The sequence below is a fragment of the Sapajus apella genome, unplaced genomic scaffold (genome assembly GCF_009761245.1).
Source record: "Sapajus apella isolate SASKATOON/1434 unplaced genomic scaffold, GSC_monkey_1.0 scaffold21, whole genome shotgun sequence".
NCBI classification, from domain to species: Eukaryota; Metazoa; Chordata; class Mammalia; order Primates; family Cebidae; genus Sapajus; species Sapajus apella.
The window spans coordinates 25406035-25425296 of NW_022436961.1; the positions used below are offsets into that span (position 1 = coordinate 25406035).

Sequence of the window (19262 nt, forward strand, 5' to 3'; positions counted from 1 at the left end):
GGCGTGAAAATACCTGACCCATCCATCAGAGAGTGTCAGGGAACTGACATTTTTAAAAGGTCAATGGACCACAGACAGAAAGAGAAAGTCTCATCTGTGTACCGGGGGGGGGGGGGGGGGGAGCTAATTAAGAAAAGAGACTCCTAGAATGTCTTCCTCAAGCAACAGTTCTTAATCTAGGACTGATGAATAGTCTTTGAGGGGGTCTACAAATGACCACAAATTACAAAACTGTGTAACTTTGTATATGTGTGCGTGTATATTTCCCTAGGGAGAGGCTGACCACTTTCATCTGATTGGCATCTCTGATCCTCCAGGAGGTTAAAGACCCTTTTATTAGCAGCTGGCCCAGCTTTAAGAGGCAGCATGTTTTAGAGTATCCTGAGAGTTACAGCTCACATACATGTCAGACATGGACGTTAGTGTCTTCAGTGGTAACTTAGTAAGCAACCTCCCAGGACTCCCTGCATTTGCTTCTCCCAGAGTCGTAGGGAAGACCACTAGGTCCCTCAGCCTTCTTGCCTAGGCCCATAACAGGGAGCAGCAATCCTGGGAGGTTCCAGCTGCCAGCAACTGCAGGCAGCCAGAAGGTACTGGCCAGATACCTGCTCTATGCAGAAGCAGCGCACCTGGCTGGGTAGGGCTCCCAAGGTTTGGGTAGGGGTACGTGGGTGGGGTCTTGCACTTCCCTGGGGGAGGGTTGGGGCAACTCAGGACTTCTCAGAACTCTGTCTTCCCCCATTTTGCTTCTATATTTAGATCCTTTCTCAGTCCTTTCTTGAGAATAAGTAAGTGATGCTTAGTAATGTTCTTTGTGCTTACATTCTGTGTTCCCTCTGGAGAAGGATGGGCATGGCTGTCTAATGTGGATGGCAGATGTCTATAGATGAGAACCTCCTGGGATTTCTATGTGACCAGCTTTCTCTTGCCTTTGGCTTAAGGCTTGAATTCTCACCAAATGCTGGTGCCCGGAACAGCCCTGTAAGGATGAGGCCCTTCAAAGGCAGTGGCCCAGCTGCTTTTGCGGGCATTCAGTGGCTTTCTCATGGTGGTGGTCAGGTGTTCAGTGAGAGGCCTGAGGCTCTGGGTGGAACCGGATTCCAGGATTCAGCTAGGATCCAACTAGGGTCATTGTTTTCAGTGAGATCTCAGAGCAGCAACCATCATGACGACAGTAATGAATAATGCCCCCCAACACATGCTGTGTTTTTTTTTTTTTTGAGACACAGTCTCACTCTGTTACCCAACCTCCCATGCTCAAGCCATCCTCCCACCTCAGAATCACAAGTAACTGGGACCACAAGCACATGCCACCACGTCCGGCTAATTTTTTTGGTATTTTTGGTAGAGACGGAGTTTTACCATATTGCCCAGGCTCGTCCTGAGCTCAAGTGATCTGCCCAACTTGGCGTCCCAAAGTGCTGGGATTACAGGGGTGGGCCACCGTGCTGGCCTGGCCGACACATGCTATTTTCAAGCACTTCCTGCTCACCAGGAGGGGAGGGAACACAGGCTTTGGAGTTACAACAGGAGGTTGAACCATAGAGTGACTCTCATTGGCCCAGTGACCTTGGGAAGGTCATGCAACCTCCCTGGGCCTCAATGTCTACTTCTGTAGGAGGAGGCTGGGGTCGCCCGACTGTGGGCTGCTGTGCGGAGTTTGGAGACAGCCCCTGGCTCACAGCAGGCGCCCCATCTTTGTTGGTTTTCTTCCGTCCCTGTCACTGGCACCCCTGCTACCTGCAACCAAACTGAGTAGATGATGATATGTAAGTGGAGAGGGTGTCAGGGTTGAAGGAAGCTATGAAGGTTTCATGGAAGAGGTGGGGTTTGTGTAGAACGGCAACAGCAATAAACATGTGCAGCACACTTGGAGTGGGGGGTGGGGTCACTAATCAAAGGCAGGAACGAGAAAAAGAGAAGGAAGGAAAGGAAGTGACAGAGTGTAGTTATCTTGCAGTTGCTTTTAAAATTTCTCATTGATGCCTCAATTTGAGGGAAACTGAGGCAGTGGGGTGGCTGAGACAGGCCTCCTAGCCTTGAATTCTGGACCTGCTGCCAGCAACTGGATGTGACCCTGTACCCAACCTCCCGACCTCCCATCCTGTCCCGGGAGATGCGCCAGGCTTGGGTGCTGCCAGCCGGGAGCCTGATTTAGCGCACGCCTTGTTAGGAGAAGCTAATTAACAAACCTGCATTTAAATAAGCAGCCGCCTGGGTGTTTGTAACCACCGCCTTATTGAATTGTGACAAGTTATTAGCCCTTGCATGTTAAATGAAACAGAAGCATCCAGGAAAAACCCCTAAATCCAATCTGCATAAAGCAGATTCCTGCTGAGAAAATGACGGCAGCAAAAACTGATTCACTCGCCGCTTTGGGGAGAACTGCAGGCCTCCCTTCCTTCGAGGTTACATAACCCTCTGTCAACAGCGACACCAGGAGAAAGGCAGCGAGCTGGAGGGGGGACCGTCAGGGATGCTCTGGGCTCCATCTGGGCACCACCTTTTGTGGGTGCTGGGGACACAGCTTGCGTGAAGGAACAGGAACGGGCCACGTGTGTGCAGTTTGTGCATGTGAGCTGTTTCCGGGCCTTCTCCTTAGACCCCAGTGTGTCCAGAACACTTTGCGGCCCACTCTGTCCCCACTTTTCCCAGGCCTAGAGGCTGCTCCTGTGGCAGTGGGAGGACAGGGCAGCTCAGCACAGACCCACGGGGGCTCGGCCTCATGACCCCAGTGGCCTGCCTTAGAGAACTTCTCTCTGCATTTCCTCAAATGAGGGGAATCTAAGAGCAAGGTCAGCATTCGGTGGTGCCCTGACAATTCTCTTTTGGAGGAAAAGAGTCATTGGCCCTCCATTGTCTTCAACAGAGGACACTAGAACCGGAATTGAGAGCTGCTGTGTTCTCGGTTAAATTCCTGTCCTTTTGGAGGCACCCATGGAAATCTGGCCCAGGTGCCCCTCAGCATTTCCTGCCCAGTGCCCGCAACATAGCCATGGCCAGATGGAGACTCCAGATGTCCTCCAACGTGTTCTCTCAGAGATGCCTTCTCTCTGGAATAAGGAAAGGCTCTAAAAGGCACATTGAGGTCGGGGGTCCGGTTTGGGACACATCCTGGCCACAGATCCTGCTCCGGTTCCTTGGGGGAGGACAATGAAGACACAAGACCACAGAGGAGGCAGGGCTGATCCGGGGGTGAGGGAGTCAGACGGACTCTGCCACCTGCTAGCAGCATGGCCTGGGAAAGTTACAGATCCTCTCTGAGCCTGAGTCCTCATTCGAAACAGGAGCAACAGCGACCACACCAGGTCCTGGGAGAGGCAACTTCCGTCTGGCATCGAGGAAGCTGCCAATGACTGTGAATAGCAGAGGAAGAGAGCAGACCCACAGGCAAACACGGCGCTGCCTTTTCTGGGCTTTGCTGCTGCCCAACGTCCGTCCTGGAGACAACGGGGCTACTCTAAAGAACGCGGGTTTCAATCTCGGCCCTGCTCCTTACGACCTTCTGTGCCCCTGGATAGGTGGATTCACTTCTTTGAACCACAGCTTTCTCCTGCATCAAGTAGGCTCAGTGCTTATTTCGCAGTGTTATGATGGGAATGAAATAAGATAATGCATGTTTGGAAAGTGCCTGGTGTGGAGTAGAAACTGAATACGTCCTGGCTCTCTTTCCCTTCCTCCTACCCCCTTCATCCGGCTTTTTGTCTCCCAGCAATAGAAACACGAAACTGTCCACTCTGGAGGGCTCTGGACTAGTGGTACCAAGGAAAGAACACTCTAATACATTATAGTATTCCGGGGCATGTGTCCCTTAGAGTTAGGAGGGGACCTCTGGTAAGAGGCTAGGTATGTTCCATATTTTTTTTTAAGAGACAGGGTCTTGCTCTGCCACCCAGGCTGGAGTTCAGTGGTGTGACCATGGCTCACTGCAGCCTCAACCTCCTGGGCTCAAGCAATTTTCCAGCCTCGGCCACCTGAGTAGCTGGGACTACAGTTGCATACCACCATGCCCGGCAATTTTTTTAGTTTTTGTAGAGATGGTGGCCTTGCCATGTTGCCCAGACTGGTCTCAAGCTCCTGGCTTCAAGCAATCCTCCCTCCTCGGCCTCCCAAAGTGCTGGGATTACAGGCCATGAGCTACCATGCCTGCTCTCTCTGGATTTTGAAACCCTGTCTATCAGTGGCTTTTAACAAAGTTTCTAGGGCAGCAGCCTGGGGGAGCAGAAAGGAAGCCTTCTCTTTCTCCTCAGTCCTCCTAGCAGTCATCAAATCTTCATTTGAGTGACCAAAGGTTGTTCATCAGAGCACACACTTTGTACAAAGCTCCATGCCAGGTAGTGAGGGGTTGTCAATACCCAGGGAATCCTATGCAGGAAAGAGGGCTGGCCTCTGTTTTTTTTTTTTTTTTGACAGAATCTTCTCTTTCACCCAGGCTAAAGTGCAGTGGTGTCATCACGGCTCACTGCAGCCTCAACCTCCCAGGCCCAAGTGATCCTCCCACCTTAGCCTCCCAAGTAGCTGGCACCACAGGTGTGTATCACCATTCCTGGCTAATTAAAAATTTTTTTTGTAGAGACAGGGTCTCTCTGTGTTGCCCAAGCTGATCTCGAAATCTTGGGTGCAAACAATCCTCCTGCCTCAGCATCCCAAAGGTGCTGGGATTACAGGTGTTAGCCACCGTGCTCGGCTGAGGGCTGGTCCCTTCTAATGGGGATTCTGATGTTTGGACAGGAGAGCAGTCTGCAGAGATGGGTTCCTCCAGGGACAGTATCTTGGAGAGTGGTAGGATTTGCACAGGTGAGGAGAGGGGTCATATTTTTCTAAAAGAATGAAATACAATGAGTAGAGTTGAAGAGTTAGGATCTGCTTTTAGATACACCAGCCAGGTTAGCACAAAGAGTTTGTTCTGGAGAAGTGGTCAGAGGGCAATAATTACACTGGGTCTTAAAATCTCAAACTGATCTAGCCTTGAGAACGTTCCTTCCATCGGGCCTGGAAATTGGCAGAGATGGGGGAGGGGGATACTGGCATTTTGATGGGCGAGTTTTGTTTTCACAGCACCTATACCCTCTCCTTGTAGCCAGAAATGAGTCTTAGTACAGATTCCCAGTTGGCTGGTGACGGCAAAGAGAAAAAAGGATAATACTTGCTCTTCTCTGCCACTGCTTATTCAGTCAACGAACACTCTTTGCGGGTAAGGCCAATTAAACATGGCCTCTGCTCTCAAGTACTTGAGTCTGGTTGGGGAGTCAGAGAAATAAACTACCACTACTCCTCCTACAGCGATGACTGTGAGTAATTGCACAACGGTGCTAAGTTCCCTGATGGCGGATTGTGGGCGTTTCCTAGACGAGAGAGGGCTTAGTGCTGTCCCAAAGAAGCTGGGTCACACGAGGGCCTTGTGAAGGGTGACATGTTTCAGCTCAGCCTTAAAAGAAGATCTAGGCAGATGAGGGGGTCAAGGTGAGGGCTGGGGAAGGGAAGGGTTTATGTTTCGTTTCTAATGCGCTGTGGATGGGCCTGCAGAACATGCAGGGAGGGGCGTACATTGGGCCCACAAGTTTGGAGCTCTGGCAGAGGAAAAGCGGGTGTGGCTGGAGCCTTCAGGGATGCACCAGCTCATCCCAGGAAGGTATGATGAGAAGGGGGATGCTGGGAGAACTAGGAGCAGCAGGCAGGAGCCCAGGTAGAGGGAGGGAACCTGGGAAGGATGCTGAGAAGGATTGGCCAAAGGGGCAGGTGGCGGTGGGATCCAGGTGGCTCAAAGAGGAGGGGGTTTCAAAATGAAAGAGGCCTTCTAATGATCACAGAGAAAACCCTGGGACAAGAACTGCTCATTTCCATCAGAATGGCTGCTAGGGGGACAAAGAAAGAGCAGGGAAAAGATGAATGGGAAGAGAAGTGGGGGCAATGGCAAGTGCAGCCTGTTTTTAGGAGGAAGCGGCGTGGCTGTGCAGACCCAGGAGAGGTGATGCAGGGAAGGAAGGCTCTCCAAGTCCTGTGCTATGGCAGTGGAGACCGAGGTTGGCAGGCTGGTGCACAAGCAGGGTCCTGGCACCATTCAGAGTCTCACCTGTGCTTGGAGTAGTGCCCAGGACAAATATCTGCCACCTCCCATCCCGGGCCTCAGTTTCTTCACCTGCAAACTGGAGGGGCTGGACCCACAGTCTTGCTAGGTCTCTTTTTAACTCTAAAATATGACTGTCCTGATGGTTATTCATATGCTATGAATTCTAAATTGATACAAGGATTCTGAATTGATAGACATTCTAAATTCTGGATGGCATTTTAGTAACCTGTACTGAAAAGCCTTTGAATTATGCAAAACCTTTGACCTCTGAGAATTTATTCTCAGAAAGTCACCACAGAGGTGAATGAAGAGTTGTGGATTCACAACTTTGTTCATTGTAGCGTTGGTGATAATATAAAAAAAAATAGACACAGCCTAATGTCCAATAGTAGAGGATTGGCTGAGTAAATTATAGTACATCCATATGGTAAACTACTTCTGCACTGAAAATCATGGTTTAGAAGATTATGTGTTGACATGGGGAAATGTTAATGATATATTGCTAAGTAAAAAAGCAGGCTACACTGCGGAACGTACAGTATGATACATTCATTTTCAAAATTTTTGATTAGGACACAGACCAAATCTTTAATTAATGTCATTTTTTTTTTCTTTTCTTGGCAAGCAAGAAGAGTATTATCTAGAATAATGTAACTAAAAAATGAAACAGAAAGACAGTTATACACTAAGTGTGTTCACAGGAATTTTTAAGTCATTAGGATGGAGAGTAGGCTGTCAGTGAGTCAAGGGAGTGGAGAAATTCTGAAACTATAGAATTTTAGAAGCGGAAATCACCCTAGAGATCGTTGGACCCAACCTCCTCACTTTTTTCAAGATGAAGAAATTCAGGCTCCTAAAGAAGTCTAGACAGTGACTAGTCAAGGATGGGGGTGGGTGCCAGCCTCAAACTAGGGTCTTCCAATCTCCCCCCTGAGAGAGACCCTGCTGATACTTAAGAGGTGACTCTATTCCTAAACCCCCGGGAGGTGGGGCTATGGGCTCCTCCCTTCCACCCAACCCCTGAAGACCTTTGCAGTTCAAAGCTGCTCCAGGCCACAGGCAAGTACCTGGGTCCACTGCAGAGCTCTGGGCCAATGTCTCCAGCAGCATGGGGGTCCTTTGGGAGCTGATCCAGTGCCCCAAAGGGAAACCAGTCTCTGGGTGGCCCAGAGCTAGGCTTCACTGTCTTCCCAAGAAACGGATGTTCACCTTGTCACTTTGTGACAGATACGTTTCTCCTTCCTCCAGAAAAGATTCCTCTCCGCCTCCCACTCTGCTAACCCCCAGAGCAAAGACAGCACCTCATTTTCACCAAGCTGAACTTTGGGAGCATAGGTGCAACAGCAGAGGCCCTGTCGTCCATGCTGATTTGGTAATTCTGTAGCACCCTTTTGGATGCAGGAGAGAGGGTGTTGGGCCTGGCCTTCCAGCATGGGGAATCCCCTGTCTCTTTTCTGGCCCTATGGCCCACTGACCCCCACGGCCATTCCGTCATCCGTCTCCCGGACCACTGCATAGCCTGCTTGTAGATCTCCCTGTGTCTCCCTCTGACCCCTCTCTAAGTCTCAGACCTGGAGATTTGGTCTTTATTTCATATGCCTGTTAACTTCCTTTTGTCATCCTTCAACCATTGCATGGGCTGTTTGCTGATTCCTTCCTTCCTTCATTCACGCATTCATTTATTCATCACAGGTGCAGGCAGAGAGCTAGGTATAGTTTTGCCCTTAAGGAGGTCACAGTCCAGAGGGGGGCAGAGACCTATAGAACTGATTAGCCTCAGGCCATGTGGAAGCACCTCCTGAGGGTGTAGATACAGGAATTTAAGGGAGGAGGACAGCCCCGATGGCTGAGGTAGACCAGGAAACCAGGTTACATTGGTGGGATTTGAACCATGCCTTAACATACCAGTGGGGGAAGAGGGGTACGAGGGAGGAAGACATCCCAAGCAAGGCCCCCAAGCCCGGCAACAGCTTAGCAGGGCCAGAAAACACCAGGGATATTTTGGGGTTGCTGGTTGGGGGGTTGGGATGATGGGATCACGTGGGATCAAGGGGGAAATAAAAGCTGGGCTGGGGCCTGACCTTGAAGGGTCTGGCGGCTACCTTTGAAGGCTCAGTGTTCTAGTTCCGAATTTGTACATTTTACAGGCTTCTGGAGAAATGAAGAGTTGGCTCCTTTCTCAGCAAGCAGACGGGGTTTAATTGCTGTTACTGTCAGTGTAGTTGCAAATATCATATAAAAAGGGCTTTTTGGCTAATTGTTTTTAGAAGAAAAATTCAAGAACTATGTATAGATATTATGCATCCAGGGTACTTTAAAGATCAAACTGTTTACATTACCCTTAAATACAGTCTTTAGCAGGCGGCACTGGGCTCTGTGACTAACTGGGACACCTGATGACCCCCCCAGGGCTTAAGATGCTGGAACAATATGACAGCAGTCACTTTATTTCTGGGGGGGAGGTGGGGGTGATTAGCCAGTACCCTTTGATGGGCCAGAGGACCAGAGGAATAGAGAGCTAAGCTGGGTAATGTCACAGTACCATGCAGACAACCAACCTCCCCACCCCTTACACATACGGAAAGAACTGGATTCCACGGGCTTCCGGGGGTGCAAAGGGAAGGGGCTGCCCCATCCAGTGAGCTCCTGGAGAAGCTCAGGCTGAGGAGCAGAGAAGGGAGCAGCCTCAGACCTTCTCATCTTGTCTCCTGTCCTGCAGCCTTCTTTCCTCACCCGCAAATGGTACAGAGGAGTTTTGAGCCGTACAAATAAAGCAAATTCGTATCTGCTCATTGCCATCCTGTCCTCATGCTCAACCCTCTCTCAAATTTTAATTTGGGAGCTTTTAGAAAGGCAAATTTATTTGTGACACCATCCAAATTCTATTTTATTGGAATCCTCTTCTCCAAGGGTGCGATTGACTCCCGAGAAAGCTGTGGGCTTCTCCTTTTGATATTTTCCCAAACTCTCTGTGCGTTTGCGCGTGCTTGTGTGTGCGCGTGCACACGCATTCACATTCATTTTAGGGTCCTCTACATATTTTACGTACAAACACATAATGCATATTCACAAGGCAGCCACAGAAGTGTATATATATTCATCACATATATGTGTAATTCAGTGCAGACTCCTGGAAGCCAATATTTAAGTTATCATATCTGATGTATTCAACAAACATTTAATAAGCACTCACTCTTTACTAAGCACTGTCCTAGGCCCTGAGGGTATAGCAATAAACAAGTGAGACAAAGCTCCCGCCACCTTAGGGGGCTAACATTTAAAAACAAGACTCACTGCAGCCTTGACCTCCTAGACTCAGGTGATTCTGCTGCCTCAGCCTCCAGAGTAGCTGGGACTACAGGCACACACCACCACACCTGGCTAATTAAAAGAACTTCTTTTTTTTTTGGTAGATACAGGGTCTCACTATGCTGCCCAGGCTGGTCTGGAGCTCCTGAGCTCAAGGGATCCACCTGCCTCAGTCTCCAAAATTGCTTACAGTGCAAGGAAGATTATAGACGTGAGCCACGGCACCCAACTTGGATTTTTAGTACAAGGTTTCCAAACACATGTGAGGAAATCTGCATGGACACTCATGGAGCTGGCGGCTCAATAGATCAGTACTCCCTTAATCCAGGAGAGATATCCATTTGGGTGCAACAGTGGCAAACAAATGTGGCATTAGGGTTCCCTGCTGTAGGTGATGCCTCAGGGCTGCAGGGCCTTCCCCCCAGAGAATACTTCTTGGTGCTTCTAAGGTAGGAATAAAAGAGCTGGGGATGAGGGTTGGTGCAACCCCTGCTTTGTGGGCCTTAGAGCTTCACCCTACAGTGATCATGGGCCGTGTCCTTGGTCATATCCTTTTCATGGTTCCGGGCAATTTTCAATGTCTTCCTTTTCCATAAAGCCTTCCTTGCACATCCCAGTCATAACCAAAGATGCCCTCTTATGAGCTCATCCTACCTTCTGTGTGATTCACCCAGTGCTTCACATGTGCTGCCTTATTTTGATAGGCAGCAAATTTTGTTCTAAGTCTATGTTGCACTTTCAAGGAACACTCATGGAATTTCTACTGATGTGAAAAGGAAGGACCCTAGCTCTGCCCATAGGAGCTGTTGGCCCAGTAGAAAGACCAGCAAGCTAATCTGTAATTGCAAGCAGAGAGCCAGGTATATGACAGAGGTGTGTATAGGGTGCTGTAGGGGCCTTGCGCTGTGTAGTAGGGGGCAGGTGGCTCTCAGCAGAGGTGATGCTCAAATGCTCCCAAAAGGAACCACAGACTCCTTGGAATGGGGCCCTTAGTTAATTCTCCTTCTATTCCCCACGATAATTGTGATAATCAAAATTTTCCTGCCCAGCAATTTAATTTTTAAGTACAATTTTAAAATTGGATTACAAAATGATATAATTATAGAAAATTTGGAAAAACAGCTAAGCCCAAAGAATATAAAATTCACCCACGATCCCGCTACTCAGACTTACTTATCAACATTTTGGTGCACACACTTTCCTGTTTCTTTTCCCCATGCAACAAAAATGAGTTGTGCTCTAAATACTTTTCATTTGCTTTTTCTTTTCATGTAAAAAAGTGGCACAAATATTTCACTAATGTCCTTATATATTCATCTTCAACCATTTTAATGGTTGCATAATGTTCTTTTTTCTTTCTTTTTTTTTTGAGACAGAGTTTCACTCCGTCACCCAGGCTGGAGTGCAGTGGTGCAATCTGGGCTCACTGCAACCTCTGCCTCCTGGGTTCAAGTGCTTCTCCTGCCTCAGCCTCCCATGTGGCTAAAATTACAGGCACGTGACCCCATGTCCCAGCTTTTTTTTTTTTTTTTTTTTTGCATTTTTAGTAGAGGTGGTGTTTCACCATGTTGGCCAGGCTGGTCTTGAACTCTTGACCTCAAGTGATCTGCCCACCTCAGTCTCCCAAAGTTCTGAGATTTCAGGCATAAGCCACCGCGCCCAGCTGGTTGCGTAATAGTCCATATAGCGTAATTTATTTGCCAATTGTGTCTTGTCGGACAAATAGGTCATTTCTAACATTTTACTATTATAAGCAACAAAGGAATGAGTAGCACTGTGGATGAATTTTTGCTCACATCCATTACAATTTCCTTAATAATTATCCAACACATAACATGTCCTGCCTTATTTGGATAGATATCATTCTTTATATAAATTTAGTGTAAATTTCTAGAAGGAGATTGCTGGGCTGAAAGCTATATACATTTTAAAGGCGTTTGGCGTTTAATACATACAGCCAAATAACACTGCAAAAGGGTTTTTCACAATTTACTCTCTCACCAGCACTATATGAGAAGACACTGGATGACATTTTATTTATTTATCTTTTAAAAAAACAAAACAAAATCTAAACATTGCCAATGTAATGGCCACAGTTGGGGTGAGGTAGGGAGAGGTGATGATGATTTCTGGGTTTTGTTTGCATTTCCAATTGCCAGGGCAGATTTTCATTTTTCATATCTTTATATTGTATTTCTTCCGAGAAAATTTCCTATTCATGTCCTTTGCTCATTTTTCTACTTACTATTTTTCTATTGATTAAAAATAAATAACAGCAAACATTAATTGAGTGTCTACTGTATGCCAGATATTGTCCCATGTACTTTATAGGCTGTTTTATTTCTTGCTTCTTTCAACAACCCTGTAAGTAAGGTATATACAATTTTTTTTTTTTTGAGAAAAAGTCTCACTGTGCTGCCCAGGTGGGAATGCAGTAGCTCGATCTCAGCTCACTGTAACCTCTGCCTCCCAGGTTCAAGCAATGCCTCAGCTTCCCAGTAGCTGGGACTATAGGCGAAGGCTACCAATGCCCAGCTAATTTTTGTATTTTTAGTAGAGACAGGGTTTTGCCATGTTGGCCACCCTGGTCTTGAACTCCTGGCCTCCAGTAATATGCCCACCTCGGCCTCCCAAAGTCCTGAGATTACAAGTGTGAGCCACCAGGCCGAGTTGACTATACAATTATTATCTTACTGATTTGTAAGTGCCTTACAGGTTAAAGACAATAACCCTTATTGTATATTTCACATTTTTTCAATGTATTGATTGCTTTTTAATTTTATCTTTAGAGGTTTTTATTTACAGAAGTTTGAAGGTTTTATGAGCGCAGATTGGTCAACTGTTTCACTTCTGCTTTTGCATGTACATGTGAAGAGGGATTTTTCCATGTTGAGATCAGAGAAATATGAATGTCTATTTTCTTCCAATTCTATTATGGTTTAGCTTTAAAAACATTTAAACAGCTAATCCATTTAGAACTTACTTTGATTATGGTCAGAGAAAGAGCATCAATATTTATCCAAATGGATAGTCAATCATCCCTAAACCATTTATGGAATAATCAGTCCTTTCTTTTCAGTTTTTCATGGCTTCTTTATTGTACTATCAATATGTGTTTTAATTGGTTTCAGATCTTTCTATTCAGTGATATGTCTGTGTATTCTCTCACCAGTGCCTACTTTTTAATTATTATATTTTTATAACAAGAAGTACAAGTACTCTTCCTATCCTTCCCTTATTAGTTAGTTCTCTATTACAAAATTTTCTCAAATATTCTTTACAGGTTTTCCCCATCCAGGGTGCGCCTTAGAATCACCTTAAGTTCCAATAAAAATCATTTTGTCAAGTTACAATAAAAATTCCTTTTCGTCAATGAGGAGCACATGTGAAAATTAATTTGAGGAATGTTGATTTGTGAACTTATGATGTATCTCTCCAAATATTCAAGTCTTTTACATTCTACATGAAAGATTTTTTTCCATTTAAATGCTTCATATTTACTGGATAATATTTTAATGACATTTTATACCACTTATTAGTATAAAACATAATGAATTTACCATATTTTCTGAACCAAAAAATCAATGCACATGGATAAGATTTTTTGTATGGGTGCTTCTAAGTGTCAAAGACATTTTAGGAGGTGTGTTTGTATGCTGAAATGTGAGAATTTCTGGGCATTTCTGTGGTTAAGAGGTCGATAAGGTGGGAACGTTTACGACTAGAATGGTAGTGAACGAATCCCAAAGGTATGTTCTCCAAGCCCAAAGTGGGCAGCACAGTGTCCTGCAACGTGGCAGACACTCGGTACTCATGGGTGGCCTCACATTGCAGTGTTAGCAGACACTAAAGAGTCTAATATTGGCAAACCCAGAATAAGGGATTAAAAGCAGTGACTCACACTGGTACAAATATCAGACTGTTTAACCTACAGATTCGCCCGGTTTTCTCAGCAATTCTCAAGTATGTGTGTGTGTGTTTATGTGCACATAAGTGTGTAATTCATTTCTCCACTGGGTTTTGAGTTCTTTGAGGGCAGGAATTGAATCCTACCCTTCTGGAGCCCCACACAGTGCCCAGCAGAGCACTGAACTCAGAGGGCGTGCTCAGTAAATCATGGTTAAGTTGAGCGGAATTGTCCTTGACTGTTACCATTGCCAACAGTGCAGTCAGTAATCAGCAGCTGGGAAGGCTTCCTCCAGGCAGCGCTCTGTGCTGGCTCTCAGGGAAAGATACGCCAGGCACAAAAGCCCTATTCTGTGCCTAAGAAGAAGTACTTGCTGCATACCAAGGAAGAGATATATAGACAATGTCAGCACCTAAGATGGGTAGAGCCAAAAGGGGCCTAGAATATCCTAAGGCAAATGACTCAAACAGAAAGCCAAAAACCATGTTCTCACTTATAAGTGAGAACTAAACAATGGCTACTCATGGACATACAGAGAAGAATAATAGACACTGCAGACTCTAACAGGTAGGAGGGAGGGAGGGAGGTGGGGGAGGAATGAAATTCTCCCTATTGGATATGATGTACACTATTTGAGTGACAAGTACACTAAAAGCCCAGACTTCACCACTATGCAATAGATCCAGGCAACATAACTGCACTTGTACCCCCAAATCTATAAAAATAAAAATATGTCAGAATATCTGAGTGCAGAAGACCCCAAAAAACAAACAAACAAAACCCCACCACCAACACAAGGGACCCAGGTGGTCATGCAGGCCAGCTCTTCACTTTACCTGGGAGGACACTGGGGACCAAGGGAGATGAGCAACTTGACTCCAAGTCAGTGAACTCATTGGCAGAAGAGAACGGGGCAGCTCTGAAAGTGATATTGTAGCCTTTTAGCAGAGTTCGGAAATTGGGAAGAACTTTATTTTGGGAGAGAAGAAGGAAAAGCGTATTCAGGGAAGGGGCCGGTAAGCGAGCAGGACTGGAGGTAGGGGTGAGTAAGTTGCTGATGGTGAGAAGCCGTGGACGGCCAGTTGGTGGTGGAGGATGTATATTTCCCAGAGGAGGCTGCTGGCAGACCCCTGCAGAGTCCGTATCATCATGAAGGAACTGGGGTAAAATAGTCTTGCTGCTGTCTGTCACAGGGACAATGAGGTGGTGTATCACGACAGTTCACTGACATTGAGTCAAATCATTGATCGCCCTGGTCCTCAGCGTCCTGAGATGAGAGTATGAAAAATCAGGTGGTCTGAGTGAGTACTCCGACCAGGATGGTGGCGGAAACGGGCTGGTGCCAACATCATCGTCACTACTCTGAGCATAGGGCTAGCTGTGCATGGGTGCAGGAGGGAGGCGAGGACAGTCTTCCCCAGGGGCTGGGAAACCAGGGCAAGTGCCCTAGGAAACAAGGCAGCGTGGAATCAGGTGCTAAATTGTGCGGCACAGACTGAGTACTAAGAGGGAGGCCAGAGAAGGAGAGAAGGTTTGGAGTCATCAGGAGACCATCCCGAATGAGGGGGATTTGGAGCACAGGTTCCGAAAAAGAGCAGCACTCAGACAGGAGGGAGGTCCTGGGTGTATTCATCATGCTTTTTATTTCCTGGGTTTTATGGTGCTTTCATATTCTGGAGGCTTGCTAATTCTGGAGAGAATATTCTTCCTAGGGCTAGCAAATTCCTAGAGAGAGACAGTAAACAACCTGCTGGTGAATGCACCTTCCATGCACAAACTAACCAATTCAGAGCACATCCCCCCAACCACCGCTATCTACTCTCACACACCAAACCAATGTTCCCCTGCCCTGAATCACCCCAGGGCCAGCTACCAGACAGCGAGGGATCACCCCTGTGGTGCAGAGCCTGCTGACATTATGCAAACAAGCCAGTCCTAAGCTGTTCAAACTTGCTCACCTGAATGTCCATTCCTTAATGCGGAACCCACAATAAGGGCTCTGGGCCATGTTTTCTTCTTCCTGATGACCCTGGTGTCTCCCTACAGAGCCCTTTGTGGCATGGTCCAGCGTGCCTCCTCTTGGAACTGTGAGTAATAAACTTTCTTCAATAGTACTGATCTCCCTGTGTCATCACGTGGTCATGTCTATAATTTTTTTTTTTTCTGAGATGAAGTCTCACTCTGTCACCCAGGCTGGAGTGCAGTAGCACGATCTTGGCTCACTGCAACCTCTGCCTCCCAGGTTCAAGTGATTTTCTTGCCTCAGCCTCCCAAGTAGCTGGGATTACAGGTGCCCACCACCATGCCCAGCTAATTTTTGTATTTTTAGTAGAGACGGCGTTTCACTATGTTGGCCAGGCTGGTCTCAAACTCCCAACATCAAGCGATCTGCCCATCTCGGCCTCCTAAAGTGCTGGGATTACAGGAGTGAGACACCGCGTCCAGTCATGCCCATGAATTAAGACTTGCGTACAATAAAAATACTGGGAAAGGGGGCAGCCTCATGCTTTGGAGCAGCTGGTACAGAGGAATGTGCGTGGATTTTGCAGGAAGACACAGCAAGGGGGATATCCCTTCCTTTCCTTTGACCTTCCCCTCCTGCCGTCCTCCCTTCCTCATCTCACTTTCTGTCACTGCGGCGGTGGCCTCCTGCTCCATTTTCCTTTGAGTAGCCCAGTCCAAAGTCCAATGTTGTTTACTGTTGCTTGGCATTTTGGGCTTAAGCCAGTCTATGAACTCTCCCCCTGTGACTAGCCCTTTCCAGCCTTATTCTCAATTATGTTATGATGCTTTGCCTGCTATCAAGAAATTTTAGGCACCTCTAAAGCCAATGGGGAAGATCATCTGGGAGCTGGGAATGGGTGGATTGGGAGAACTCTTCTGCAACTTCTAAAACTGCAGTCATCGGCAGAGGCCAGGAAAGGCTCGCAAAATGCCAAATTTTTGTTTCCAAAAGAGAGGGGTGAGAGCTGAGCAGCTCATGGTAAACTTTTGCTTTCTTCTTGATTGTAGTCTGACCTAAACAACACTTGCTGTGTCTTGGTATGCCTGGAGTCTTGGTTAATCACTCTGGGACTGCCCTGGGCCTGCTTACCATATGCTGGATTGGGCAGGAGACAGGAGGAGTAGCACTAAGAGCTGGGACACCTCGATTGTTGTCCACACTCTGCACTGATAAGCTTCTATGACCCTATACCTCAGTTTCTTCATCCATGAAATGGAAAGGTAGAACCAGGTGGATTCAAGGGCTTTTCTAGCTCTAAGATCTAGAAATCTCTGACACAGGGAAGTGTCCCTCATCTGTGCCATCGGCCCTGTCCCCACTTCAGGCATGTGTTGTGACTCTTCACTCTCCATGGCAAAGGAAAATCAATGTCCCCTCATTGCTGTGCCCACCATGGTACAGTCCCTGGGCAGGCTGGCTCTGTCTTGTCTCCCAGGCAAACTGCACCTCAGGCTGCAGGGACTACATTGCAGAGTCTCACAGGACGATTCCACAGAGCCCCTGGGATAAGAGTCTCGGTTTATTCCCTGGGATTACAGCAGGACTGGGGCAGGTGGCATGATACCAGAGCTGAGTGTCCTGCCCAGGGAGGGGCTGCAGAGGGCAGCAGCCGTGCTTCTTAGAGCCAGTGCATGCAATTCCCAGACGCTGTGGGAGAATGCCAGTTTCTTTTCTTACATAACCTTTCCTAACCTAGGAACAGTTCAGATTTGGGCTGCCTTTGCCTCAGGAGACGAATACATGTCCCCCTTTCTTTGGATACTTTCCTCCCTGCCTACCCCAATCCTACCCATCTTCAAGGCCCCACCCACCTCTGCCACTCCACACCCTCCCTGCCCATCCAACCTCCCCAAGGGCAGGCTCTTAATCCTAACCTTCTACGCCTCCCCCAGGACCTAGCAGAGCACAGAACTCATGGAGAGTGGAAATCTGTTGACTGATGAGATCATGCTGGGGAAAAATTAACCCTGTGGTTAATTAACAACCTTTGTGCAGTCACAGCGGTGCCTGAGAAGAGCAGGCCCCTAGTCACAGCGGGGAGGGCTGGGGAGACACTTCAGGTGGACATGCATGATCTCAATGGAGCCTCACATCAGCCCTATGGGGTGTCTTTTACCGACTGGGGCTTACAGAGGCAGGCTCAGACTCGTGGAGCCGTCATAAAGACCCAGGTCCACCTGGCGTCAGTATCCCTGCATGCACCACTGCACCAACTGCCTCCTGGAGCAAAGAGGTCCCTGCTTCCTGGCTGTCCTCAGGGAGGTACCTGTTCCTGGTGTGAAGCAGACAGGCAGATGCATGCAGAAACTGGGGAAAGGGTGAGGGGTAGCATCAGGGATCCTGGCCTCTGCTGTCTTCAGGCTGGCTCCCAAAGAGATGAAGGATTTTTTTTGGGGAAATGTGTATTTCTTAGGGAAAAGGCAGAACCTGAGTTCACCCCTTGGGAGATGGTTTTGCAAAAGCACATGGAGATGGGCATCCACACACATGCAATGCACACACGCATGCACACATGCGCACACACAAGCCTCCACACCCAGAGCACAGCAGCCCGGCTCCCAACCACCGAGGCCCTCCCCCACCAAACCCCGCTCTCCCTCCTACCCTGTATGTGCAATCTTGTGAAAACTCCACCACTCTTAAGGTTAATAAGGCTCATTTGCTTAAGATAGCACCTGTTTCTATGGTGACTCCTGCCACCCAGAATCTGTTCATCAACTGAGACAAGAAAACAGTGACTTCCACCCTCTTTGAAAGGAAAAAGCCAATTCTTCGCCAAGGGCTTGACGGGCCAGCAGCCCAGGGAGCTCTGGGCGTCTGTCCTTCTACCCTGTTGAAAGCCCTCCCTGCTGCCCCTCCCCCACCTCCCAGCATCTCTAGATTCTTCCCAGGGCTCTGGACTGCGGGTTCCTCCTCCTCATCTCTCTGGGAAGCCACAGAACCCCCTGCAGGAGGAAGGTGTTTCTCTGTCCTGACTCTGAGCCACCAGCTCTTTGCCCCTCAGCCTCTGACCTCTCCACACCAGCTCCACCATGGTCCTTCTGAGTGGAGGTTGGCAGGGGAGCCCCAAGAGGCCCCTGGGCCTCCCCACGCATCCCCACTACCCCCATGCCAAGCCTGCCTCTCACCCTGCCCGCCCAGATTCCTGTAGCCACCCCCCCAGCACATCTCCTGCCATGGGGCTTGTCCTTCTCCAGTTTCTGCACAAAGCTGCCAGCTGACTCCTTCTCCTAAAATGAGAGCTGTTCAGGCCTCGCCCGGGCTCAGTGCCCACCCTGGTCTTCCATGGTCTGTAGCTGAGCTTTGCAGCACTGACATGACACAAGTTCCAATCACAGGTCCCAAATCACTAGAAAAGTGGGTTCCCAGGCAGCTGTTGCTAATAATAAAGCTCCAGAGAGTGATTTACCTTCGCAAATAAAGGAGGGTGGCTTCCACGTTCTCCCTGTAATAACGCCACTCTCATCGGTGCTCCAAAACACTTTGTTACTGGGAGAGCAGGCGCGCAGGGAGTCGTGGGGAACATGGAGCTTGTTTTATGTGTTCTGAGGCCCAAGGGAGTGTGCTGTGCATACGAGCATTTTGGCAGAAAGAAAAGTCAGCCGGGCACAGTGGCTCAAGCCTGTAATCCCAGCACTTTGGGAGGCCGAGGCGGGTGGATCACGAGGTCAAGAGATCGAGACCATCCTGGTCAACATGGTGAAACCCCGTCTCTACTAAAAATACAAAAAATTGGCTGGGCATGGTGGTGCGTGCCTGTAATCCCAGCTACTCAGGAGGCTGAGGCAGGAGAATTGCCTGAACCCAGGAGGCGGAGGTTGCGGTGAGCCGAGATCGCGCCATTGCACTCCAGCCTGGGCAACATGAGTGAAACTCCGTCTCAAAAAAAAAAAAAAGAAAAGTCGAGGGCTGCTTAGTGGAGGATCAAGTATGGCATTATAAACTATCAGAGCCTGGCATTATCACCAAAA

At 48.1% G+C, this 19262-nt stretch overlaps 1 protein-coding gene across 3 annotated transcripts in view; it reads right to left on the bottom strand.

Annotated features, from left to right (window-relative positions):
* The window catches only part of PEBP4 (phosphatidylethanolamine binding protein 4), a 230017-nt gene that overhangs the window by 68338 nt on the left and 142417 nt on the right, over positions 1–19262 (bottom strand). The gene's annotated exons all lie outside the window — the stretch shown is intronic.